Here is an 11,204-nt window from a genome sequence, read left to right as displayed (position 1 = left end):
CCTAAGTCCTTATTTGCTCCCCATGCCCCTTTAGCCTTCCCTTTCTGGTACCCTCCTCCCCTGCCTGCAGCCTAGCGGGGAGGGGTGGTCGCCTCCTCCCCTTCCCCTCCCCTTGCTGTTTGTCCCCCTCCTCGCTCTCATTATGGCGGGGGCGCGGCAGGGGAGACCTCTCGTGATGCTCGCACCACCCCTCCTCCACCTACCCCTGTGTTCATTTCCCAAGCCTCTACCTTGACCGCCATTGCCAATCCACCTACCACCGCCCCTGCTGGGGCACTGGCGGCGGCGAGTACCGGGGAGACCTCCGTTGCTGCCACGTCCCTCACCCCTTTCGATTTGGGGGGAGCCCCCCCAGCCGGTGGGAAAGGTCGGGGTGAGAAGAAGGGTAAGGGCCCCGCTAAAAAGTTCAGGCCCTCCATGACAGAGACTGCCCTCACTGCCACAGCCCCGCTACTGGCTGCGGCTTCCCTCCCTGCTGCTCCCTCCACCAGCTCCGCGGGTGACCCCCTGGCCCCCAAGGTGTACGCCCAGGTGGCGGCGACCCCCTGCCTGCCGCCGCTCCTCCGACCGCCGCTTCCGCTACCATCTATAGCAGCCGGGTCCCCTTCCCCACCTTGACCAGGAAACACGGCATCCGTTGCCTCCTGTGCCCCCCTCGCCTCACGTGGAGACCTACGTGTGGGCATTGGCGAGGGTGGTGGGGTCCATGGCCTTCGTGGCGGCCTCCAAAATGTACGGGAGGGTAGTCATCTTTCTGGCATCGGAGGCCGCCGCCCGGGAGGTGGTAGAGACGGGCCTGGCGATGGGGGGCATGTTCGTTCCCTTGGAGCCGTTGGAAGACCTGGGGATCCGCTTGATCCTGGCTTCCGTCCCTCCCATTCTGCCCAATGCCACCCTGCTGCCTGCCCTTTCTGCCCTGGGGCGCCCCATCTCCATCATCAGCCCTCTCCCCTTGGGCTGCAAGGACCCCGCACTCCTTCACGTCCTCTCGTTCTGCCGGCAACTGCAGCTTCAACTGCCGCCGGCGGCGCATGGCGGAGAGGCGCTCGAGGGGTCCTTTCTGGTCCCTTACCAGGGAGCCCACTAGGTGCATTATTTGACGGGGGAGGCCAGGTGCTGCCTCTGCCGGGAGATGGGGCACGTCCAGAGGGACTGTCCCTTGGCCCAGCACGGAGGAGCGCCCGGGACCCCCGAGCCCCAGCAAGGTGCCGGCCCTGTCACCGCCGATACCCCTGCCTGCCCAGCACCCGAAGCTGCCCCTCCTTCTTCTCGATCCACCACTGTAGAGGAGGGTGCGGCGGAGATACCGCCAGGTGTGGGAGAGAGCTCGCCCCAGTGGGAATCCTCCCTCATTCCTGCTACCTCACCATTGCCTCCCCGAGTCCCTAAGCTATTGCCCTTGCCCCCGACCCGACCCCTGTTAGCCAGGCCCTGGATCATGCCATGGAGGGCTCGTCCTTAGTGCAGGGGAAGCGGGGCAAGTGGAAGGCTCGAGTTTGCTTACATCCTTCAGATTCGGAAGCCCCCTGGAAGAGCAGGAAGGGGGGCACCGATGACGAGTCTTCTGCCTTGCCCCCTGATGACTCCCGTTGTGTGGAGCCAGCTGGGGATGCCGTGGCAGCACTGGAAGGTAACACCGCCCCTCCTCCAGGGTCTCTTCCCATGGAAGCCCCCGAGGGAGCCTCTCTCGCCCCCTTCCCACTTGACGCCTCTGAGAGCGCCGCGGGGGGTATCGCCTCGCGTGCTGGCGGGGAGGGCCCTGGGGTGGTGGACAGTGATCTCCCTCCCATCTACGCGGAGATCGAGGCCCTGGGTTTGACCCTGGTCACGCAGGGGGAGGACGACCCTCTGCCGGCGGGCCTCGATCTGGGCGACCTCACCACGGCCCCCCTGTCCCAGGGTTCCCTTCCCCTACCCGCTGTTTCTGCTCCCACCTCTGAGGGTCCCCTGGAATCTTCTATCGACCTGGCTGTGGGTGGCACTCTGTTGACGACCGCCGAGTCCCTTGGGGTGATGGCCAGTGCCCCGCTGCCGAGCTCCGCTTCCCAGGGGGTGTCCCTCTTGGGTGTGGAGGACCCGCCCTCCTTCGTCAGCGGGGACCCCATTGACCACCATCTCTCTCTGGATGCCGAGGCTGCCGCATGTGCCACAGTGGCTGAGCCCGGCATCGTGGCAGCACTGGAAGGTAACGCCGGCCCTCCTCCGGGGTCCCTTCCCGTAGAAGCCCCCGAGGGAATCTCTCTCACTTCCTTCCCACTCGATGTTTCTGCGAGCGCTACGGTGGGTATCGCCCCAGGTGCTGGCGGAGAGGGCTCTAGGTTGGTGGATGGTGATCTCCCTTCCATCTATGAGGAGATGGAGGCCCTGGGTATGACCCCAGTCACGCAGGGGGAGGACGACCCTCTGTTAGCGGGCCTCGATCTGGGCGACCTCACCCCGGTCCCCCTGTCCCCGAGTTCCCTTCTCCTAACCGCTGCTTCTGCTCCCACCTCTGAGGGTCCCCTGGATTCTTCCATCGACCCAGCTGCGGGTGGCACCCTGTTGACGGCTACCAAGCCCATTGGGGCGATGGCCAGTGCCCCAGTGCCAAGACCCAGTTCCCAGGGTGTCCCTCTTGGGTGGGGAGGACCCGCCCTACTTCCTAGGCAGGGACCCCATTGATGAACATCTATCTCTGGATGCTGAGGTTGCCACACGTGCCACAGTGGCTGAGCCCTGCATCGTTAGGGGTCCCCTTCCTACTTCCCAGATCCCTGAGCCTGGCCAGGAGGAGCCACCGTCCAGCGGCTCAACTATAGAGGCTCAGGATCCTGCCTCTACCCCCTTCCCAGATTCTCTCCCTGATCCCCGTCCGACTCCAGTTAGCCCTGTCCTTGTCCCCCCCACCTCCTGTGATGCCAGTACTGCCCCTGGGAATACCCTCCAGGGAGTGGCTTCAGTGGTTTTTCCTCGTCCCGACCCACCAGAGGCTGCTGTTCGCCTTCCGCCGCCCCTTGTTGAACCGGGGAGCGGGGTGGGTTACGTGGCATCGGTCCATCGGACACGATGTCGGGGGTCTGCCCCCTGTCTGCCCGCCTCGGTGGGCCACGGGGCTGTGCTGGGGGCCCCACTGGGGGACGGTCATCGATCCGTGACCCCGCCCCCCCATTCGCTGAGGGAGGAGCTGCGGGAGTTCCTTGAGGACGTCCGTGGCTCCCATAACAAAGTCCAGCTTGCGCTCCGGTGGTGGTGGGATTTTCATCAGGTCCTCCGGGCCGCATGGGCCCTCATGGGGGAGGGTAAGAGGACCAGGAAGCAGGCCACCACGGCCTACCAGCGGGTCCGTCTCTTCCGTGACTCTTTACTCAACTACGGGGTAGGTCACAGATTGCTGTGCAGCCTGCCGGAGGCCATGGGCATGTCTGCCGGCGAGGATCCCCCCCAGCCCTCCTCATGGCTCCGATCATCTTTGCCACTTTAAACACCCAGGGCTGTAGGATGGGTCTCCGCAGGAGCCAGGTGCTCTCCTTCCTTCGGGAGGGGGGTTACTCTGTGGTTTTCCTGCAGGAGACCCATACGGATCCAGCCGCTGAAGCTAGCTGGCGGCTGGAGTGGGGGGATGGGGCCTACCTTAGCCACTTCTTGGTTTGCGCGGCTGGAGTGGCGATCCTGTTCTCCCCCGACCTAAGGCCCGAGGTGCTGGGGGTCGCCGAGGCTGTGCCGGGTCGCCAGCTGCACCTCCGGGTCCGCATGGAGGGGCTTGTGGTTAATCTCATCAATGTTTACGCCCTGACATCAGGCCCGGAGAGGTTGCGTTTTTATCAGCAGGCATCTGCCTTTCTTGGCTCCCTGAATCCTCGTGAGTGCCTGGTCCTGGGCGGGGACTTTAACACCACTCTCGAGGACCGCTTGGGGACTGAGCAGTGCCCGGCCGCCGTGGACGTCCTCCAGGAGATCGTCAATTGCCACTCCTTGGTGGATGTCTGGTGCGACCACCACCTGGACGACATCTCGACGTTCACCTTTGTCCAGGTGGAGGCCCATCGGTTGCGCCACTCCCAGCTGGACCGCATTTACCTGTCGCGTTTCCACCTTTCCCACTCCTCCAGCGTTCGGCCTGCCCCCTATTCAGATCACCACCTTGCCACCGTGACGGCCTCTCACTGCGCGGAGAGGCCGGGGCTGGCCTATTGGCTCTTTAATAATAGTTTGCTGGAGGATGCGGGCTTCGTGGTGTCCTTCCGGGAGTTCTGGCTGGCCTGGTGAGGGCAGAGGCACGCCTTTTCCTCGGCGCAGCGGTGGTGGGATCTGGGGAAGGTGCGCGCCCGGCTCTTCTGCCGTGACTACACTCGGGGTGCCAGCCGACGGAGGGATGCGGCGATAGGGCAGTTGGAACGGGAGGTCTTGGAGCTGGAGAGGCATCTGGCTGCCAGCCCTGAGGATCCATCCCTCTGCGGAGCGTGCCGGGAGAAGCGGGAGGAGCTCCAGGCCCTCGAAGACCATTGGGCCTGGGGTGCCTTTGTTCAATCCCGCATCCACCTCCTTCAGGAGATGGATCGCGGCTCCTGCTTCTTCTGTGCCATGGAGAAAAGGAGGGGGGGCCAAGAAGCACGTCATCTCCCTCCTGGCAGAGGACAGCACCCCCCTCACGGATCCAGCAGAGATGTGCAAGAGGGCCAGGGCCTTCTACGTGACTCTTTTCTCCCCAGATCCGACCGATCCTAATACTTGCAGAGTGCTCTGGGATGGTCTCCCGACGGTCAGCACGGGCGACCGGGACTGGCTAGAGCTGCCTCTCACTCTGGCCAAGTTCTTGGAAGCCCTCCGTCGCATGCCCACCAATAAATCTCTGGGCATGGACAGGCTGACCGTGGAATTCTACCGCATGTTCTGGGACGTCCTCAGCCCAGACCTGGTCACCGTCTGGGCTGAGTCTTTGCAGGGTGGGGTCTTCCATCTCTCGTGCAGGCGTGCCATGCTCACCTTATTGCCGAAGAGTGGGGACCTCCACGACTTACAGAATTGGCGTCCCATCTCGCTCCTCAGCACAGACTACAAAATTGTTGCAAAGGCCATCTCGATGCAGCTAGGGTCCGTGCTGGCGGACATGATCCACCCAGACCAGACCTACACTGTCCCGGGCTGCACGATCTTTGATAACCTGTATCTGGTCTGGGACCTTCTGGAATTAGGGTGTTGGGATGGTCTGTCGTTCACCCTCTTGTTTGGATCAGGAGAAGGCGTTCGACAGGGTGGACCACGGGTATCTCCTGAGCACTCTGCAAGCGTTTGGCTTTGGACCCCGGTTTGTGGGTTTTCTCCAGGTGCTGTATGCTTCTGCAGAGTGTCTGGTCAGGCTCAACTGGACCCTGACTAAGCCGGTGAGCTTCGGGCGGGGAGTGCGGCAGGGGTGCCCCCTCTTGGGCCACCTGTATGCTCTGGAGATTGAGCCCTTCCTCTGTCTCCTCCATCAGAGGCTGACGAGGTTGGTGCTTCGAGAGCCGGAGCTGCGGCTGGTCCTGTCGGCGTACGCCGATGATGTGCTCCTCATGGTCCAGGACTTGGTGCGAGTGGAGGCTTGCCAGGACATCTACTCAGCGGCCTCCTGCACCCGAGTCAGCTGGGTCAAGAGCTTTGGCCTGGTGGTCAGGGATGGCTGGCAGGCAAGCTCCCTCCCCGCCGTGCTTCAGGCCATCCGGTGGAGCGCGGGTCCGCTGCTCTATCTCGACGTTTTCCTTTCTGCCACACATCCATCTCCGCCAGAGAACTGGCATGGTTTAGAGGGCAGGGTGACAGAGTGGCTCCGGAAATGGACAGGACTACTCCAGTGCCTCTCCCTTCGAGGGAGGGCGCTGGTTCTCAATCAACTGGTCCTGTCCATGCTCTGGTACCGGCTCAACACCCTGGTCCCGGCCCTGGGTTTCCTAGCCAACCTCTGGGTGACGATTCTGGAGTTCTTTTGGCCAGGGATGCACTGGGTCTCTGCAGGGGTCCTCCACCTGCCCCTGGAGGAGGGAGGACAGGGCCTGAAATGCCTACGCACTCAGGTCCGTGTCTTCCGCCTCCAGGCCCTGCAGAGACTCCTGTATGGTGCAGGTAGTCCGGCGTGGAGTGTATTGGCGCATGCCTTCCTCTGCCGCTTCCGAGGGCTCCGATATGAACGGCAGCTCTTTTACCTCCATCTGAGAGGTCTTCCGCGTGACATCTCCGGGCTGCTGGTCTTCTACCAAGACCTCCTCCGGACCTGGAAGCTCCTTTCAACGACCAGATCAGTGGCGGCCACTGTTGGGGCCGATCTCCTCGCGGAGCCCCTGCTACACAATCCCCAGCTTCGTGTGCAGGTGGCGGAGTCCCCCATGGCGCGCCAGAGGCTGGTCTTGGCGGGAGTCACCAGGGTGGGAGACCTGCTGGACTATGACCAGGGAGACTGCCTGGATCCCCTGACGCTCGCTCAGCGCATGGGGCTTCCCAGATCTCGTGCTCCCCAGCGCATACTTCAGGAAGTGAAGGCCGCTTTACTGGCTGCTGCTCCGGCTTACCTCAACCAGGTCCTGCGAGAGGGCACGCCCTGCCCACCCTCCACCCCAGGCCCTGTGGACATTTTCATCGGGTCCCTGCCCCGTGGACCCAGTTGGCCCCCTCACCCTTTCGCTGTGAGCCGGCTGCACGATCTGCAACCGATTCTGTTCCAGGCTGCGCCATGAAAACACCTGTACACGCTTGTGCTCCACGCTCTCCACTACCTCAGCCTCGCATCCCGCCCTGACACCAAATGGCGGGACCTCCTGCCACCTCTCGAGCGTGAGAGGCCCCGGTGGGCCAGTTTATACTCTGCCCTGGTCCCGAGGCCTGCCGGGGATGTCAGTTGGCGGCTCCTTCACGGGGCCATAAGCACAGGTGTGTAATTGGCGCGATTTACCCCTGTCCCCAACACCTGCCCTTTTTGTGGCATGAAAGAGACCCTGACGCACATTTATTTAGAGTGCGCCAGATTGCAGCCCTTGTTCTGTCTCCTCTTGAACCTTTTATTGCATTTTTGGTTGCACTTTTCCCCTCACGTGTTTATCTACACACCCTCATCCATGGCCCCACAAAGACACGGGATCTCCTTGTCAACCTCCTCTTGGCCCTGGCCAAACTAGCCATCTACAAAACCAGGGAGAGGAGGTTGGCCGACGGGATTTCCTGCTACTGTGGGGCCTATTTCTGCTCCTCCGTCCATTCACACATCCAGGCAGAGTTCCTCTGGGTGGCATCCACTGGCTCCCTTGACGCTTTCGAGGAGCAGTGGGCATTGTCTGGGGTTCTCTGCTCGGTGTCCCCATCAGGTTCCCTTCGTTTAGCCCTATGACCTCACTCCCGATCCTGTTTTTTCATTAATTGTCCCCTGTACTTATTTGGTGTCATGGACCTGTGGATCCTCCCCTTGGGCTGGGGGGAGGTCCTTTAGAAGTGGGCGGGCTTCACCTGCCCACCTCCTGGATACCAATAGGACCAGACTCCTGTACCCCACTGGTCTGGGTCTGTCACAGTAGGTAATGTTAAGCAGGTACATGTGACCCTTCTGCCAAGTGGAGTCAGCAGCAACAAGGGCTGGGTTGAATAGCTAGGGGTTCCTTTTCAACAATACAGCACAAAACCGGCTCCAGCCCCCGCCCAGTAACCTGGGACAATTACATAACATCCCTGGGCACCTCCAAGAGGGAATATGCTGGGCTGTTTCCTTTGGCCTCAGGTTCTTAATTCCAGCAACCAGAAGTTCCTTTAATGTGCCCCTCCTTTCTCCCTCCAGGGCACCGTACTCACAGTGGTTGTCCTTGGTCAGGGAAGACCCAGAGTTCAGAGGTGCATCTGCGTGAGCTCACCTCACCGCGGCAGGGCGGCCGGCAGAGTGGAGTGGTGGGCAGCTGGTGAAGAAGAGTGAGCACCTAGACAGCAGAATGAGCAAGGTGACCCCCCGACTACCATCTCAACAGCACCAAGAAGAGATTCAACAACATGTTCAGCAGATGTAGAATGACCATTGAACGTGCTATTGGTAGACTGAAGGGGCACTGGCTTTGTTTAATCACAAGATGGGATCTCTGTGAGAAAAATATCCTAAGGGTTAGTTGCCAACTGTATCCTGCATAATTTTTGTGAAGCAAAGAGGGAAAAGTTGCAGCAGGGGTAGAAGTGGAGAGGCCGTCTGCAGTGTTTGAACAGCCAGCCACTAATGCTATTAGAATATCTCAACGTAGAGCTGTACAGCTCAGGAAGGCTTTGAAGGAGCGCTTTAATCATGAGCCACAGGAATGTGTTGTGGTGTACTGTGCTCTACCTGGCCCTTCTGTTTTGGGGCCAGCTAGGCATTGTGTGGTGCTTGGTTTACATCTATAAATATAACACCGACAGTGCAATTTTGTGATGCTTGCTGTACCTTTATGATACACTGTGTTTGTCGCTGATCTTATGAGTTGTGTCGCAGTGTACGACAACATGTAAGTGGGTGCATTCACTACTGTCAGGCATTGTGCAACATATGCTGGGGACTAATAAAGATGAATTGTTTTCCAAACAATACAATTTTATTGAGCAATGAAAACACTAAAATTTATTTGCAAATTAAAAGTAAATATGTTAAAGCCTTAGTACATGTCTAGAACAGAGCTTAAAGAAGGGGAGGAAACATTCATGTCCATTTTAGCTACACATACACTGACCTGTTGAAAGCTACGGTTGATGAATGTGATGCTGAGGTTGTCCTTAATGTCCCCCGGAGTGGAAGGGCTACGCTGATGTCATGTGGAATGTTGAGGGGGGATGTAGGGAGGTGCTATCCTGGAGTTCTCCATGGACTGCAAAGGGAGGCGAGCCCGTGTTTGTTGGAGTTATAGGTCCATAAGAGTCTGCAGCATCTGTGCTTGCTGCCAGAGAAGCCCCAGTATGTCCTAGTGCATCTCTCTCTGCTTTTCCTGCACCTTTCTCCTGCCCGCTCTAGCCTTCTCTACACAGTCTACAATATTCATCCTAGTGGCCCTCTGTTCACCATCGGATGCAGCGCTGGCTTGCAGGATCTCACTAAACATGTCATCCTGAGTTCACTTTTCTCCTGCTTCTCTGGCTCAGGTGTTCTGCAGGTGTGAGAGGGGAACCCTTCAAGGGGAGCAGTAGGTCTGGATAAAACACACAGAGGCATGATTGTCATAACAGAAAGTGGAAGTTGAGATTCAGAACTCCCTTCGCACCCCTGACATTTTAAACAAGACATGCTTATTGGCAGTTCTGCTTGAGAGTGCTTGTGCACCATGCTTCTCACAGCACCCGCCACGGTGTGTATGACCCACCTGGGAAGAGGGAAACGAGGGAATTGCTTGGTAGCATGAAACTGAGTATAGGGCACTGGCAGTCGATACTGGCACCGTTTCCCACAGGCGAGTGTGATTTTTAGCTGGTATCTCACCAGGTATCTCCTGAGGGTAACAAAACCACCCGGGCCTGTAGACCACTAGCCAATTTACCACAGTAGGGTGAAAGTGTCCTATCGTGGAGGAAGAGATAAGACTGACATCTCTAGAAACCTTGGGGAGAGGACTGCAGATCACCCCTGTGAAAGTTTACTCAGGATCTCGCAGGAGGATTCAAGGGAGCTCTCTGTGTACATAAACAAACTGCTCTGCTTACCCACCCAGGGGTGCTGGAATCGGGGGGCTGGAGAGCCATGACCCTCCCACTTTTTACTGGTGATAAGGGTGAGTGATGGGGGCAGGAGGTGGAGAGAGGAGTGAGCGGGAGGCGGGCTCTTGAGAGGAAAAGGCAACGCAGGAGTGGGGCCTTGGGGGAAGAGATAGGGCAGGGGCGGAGTTGGGGGAACATATGGTGTGGAGGTGGGATCTTGGGGGAAGGGGCATTGTGAGGGCAGAGGCTTGGGGGAATGGGTGGTGTGAGGGTGGAGCCTCAGGGACAGCGTGATGCAGAGGGTAGGGGCACAGTTCAGGTGCTTGTGGGCCCCCCCACACTTTTAGGGTGCTTCTGCCACTCCTGTACCCAGCTACCTCTTCTAGCACAAGTAAATTAATGAAAAGTCAATAGCTGTATCCTGCCAAATTGAGGGTGCTATCACCATATTGGAAAATAAATTTACACACCTGAAGTTCCTTCCCCTGCATCAGGCTCGACTCCACTTGACTGCTGGGACTTACTGGACTTCAGTGGAGTCTCAGAGAGATCTTAGCTTGTGGCATGCCCCTATCCTCCTCTTCCTCCTCCTTGCTGTTCACGCCTGGGACCTGGGACTTGGGATGCTTCGAGGATCCACAGTGGTGTGTGAGGTAGTGGTGGGGTATCTGCCAAGTATGGCATGCAGCTCATTGTAAAAGAAGCAGGTCTGTGGCTTGGCACTGGATCGATTACACTGCTCTACAGCCAAAATGCTTCTGAAATAAATGTAGTCCAACTTTACTAATTCTGGGTCACTGAGAACGAAAATGATGCTTAAAATAGTTGATTGGCTCTAGTTTTCAAGATATGCTATTGGGTCAGTATATACGACCCTTGACTTGGGAATGGCGGAGGATAAGTGAGTTATAAAGGGAAGGGATCTCAATTTAAACCAGAAATGACTAAAATACATCTTTGACTGGATCTATGAATAAATCTATGACTGGGTTTGGACAGTACTTGCTTTTTAGGCAAAACAATGAATGATGCAATCTGAAGCTGGTATTGCGTCATACATGATATGAATTACATCATGTTATTCCTAGAAGTCATGGATGATGCAATCATAACGAAGCTTACATCACTCTGCTGAACAAATTGCCCTGTATCAGCTCTAGAAATCATACAGTGTCGTGCTCTCTTATTTGTCAGTGTTTGATTTTGCAAAGGGACACATTTCTGTTTAGCCAAAGTGAGCAGAGATGCCTCATACTTGTGTGAACAGTGCAGATAACTTCTGCTATGTTTGTGGTGAAGTGACTTTTGCATCACAAAAGCGCAGTATAACCACTATGGTTAAGAAAGCCTATCACCTTTCTTTTGGCTGCAAAATTGAAGATCAGGACAAGAGGTAGGCCCCACACATATGCTGCAACACTTGTGCAACAAATCTTCGCCAGTGGTTGAACAGGAAAAGGAAATCTATGCCTTTGCAGTGCCAATGATTTGGAGAGAGCCAACAGATCATACCAGCAATTGTTACTTCTGCATGGTGCCTCCAGTTGGGAAAGGTGTGTCAAAGAAGA

The sequence above is a fragment of the Gopherus evgoodei genome, unplaced genomic scaffold (assembly GCF_007399415.2).
Source record: "Gopherus evgoodei ecotype Sinaloan lineage unplaced genomic scaffold, rGopEvg1_v1.p scaffold_33_arrow_ctg1, whole genome shotgun sequence".
Lineage (NCBI taxonomy): Eukaryota > Metazoa > Chordata > Testudines > Testudinidae > Gopherus > Gopherus evgoodei.
This window is presented reverse-complemented; position numbering follows the sequence as displayed.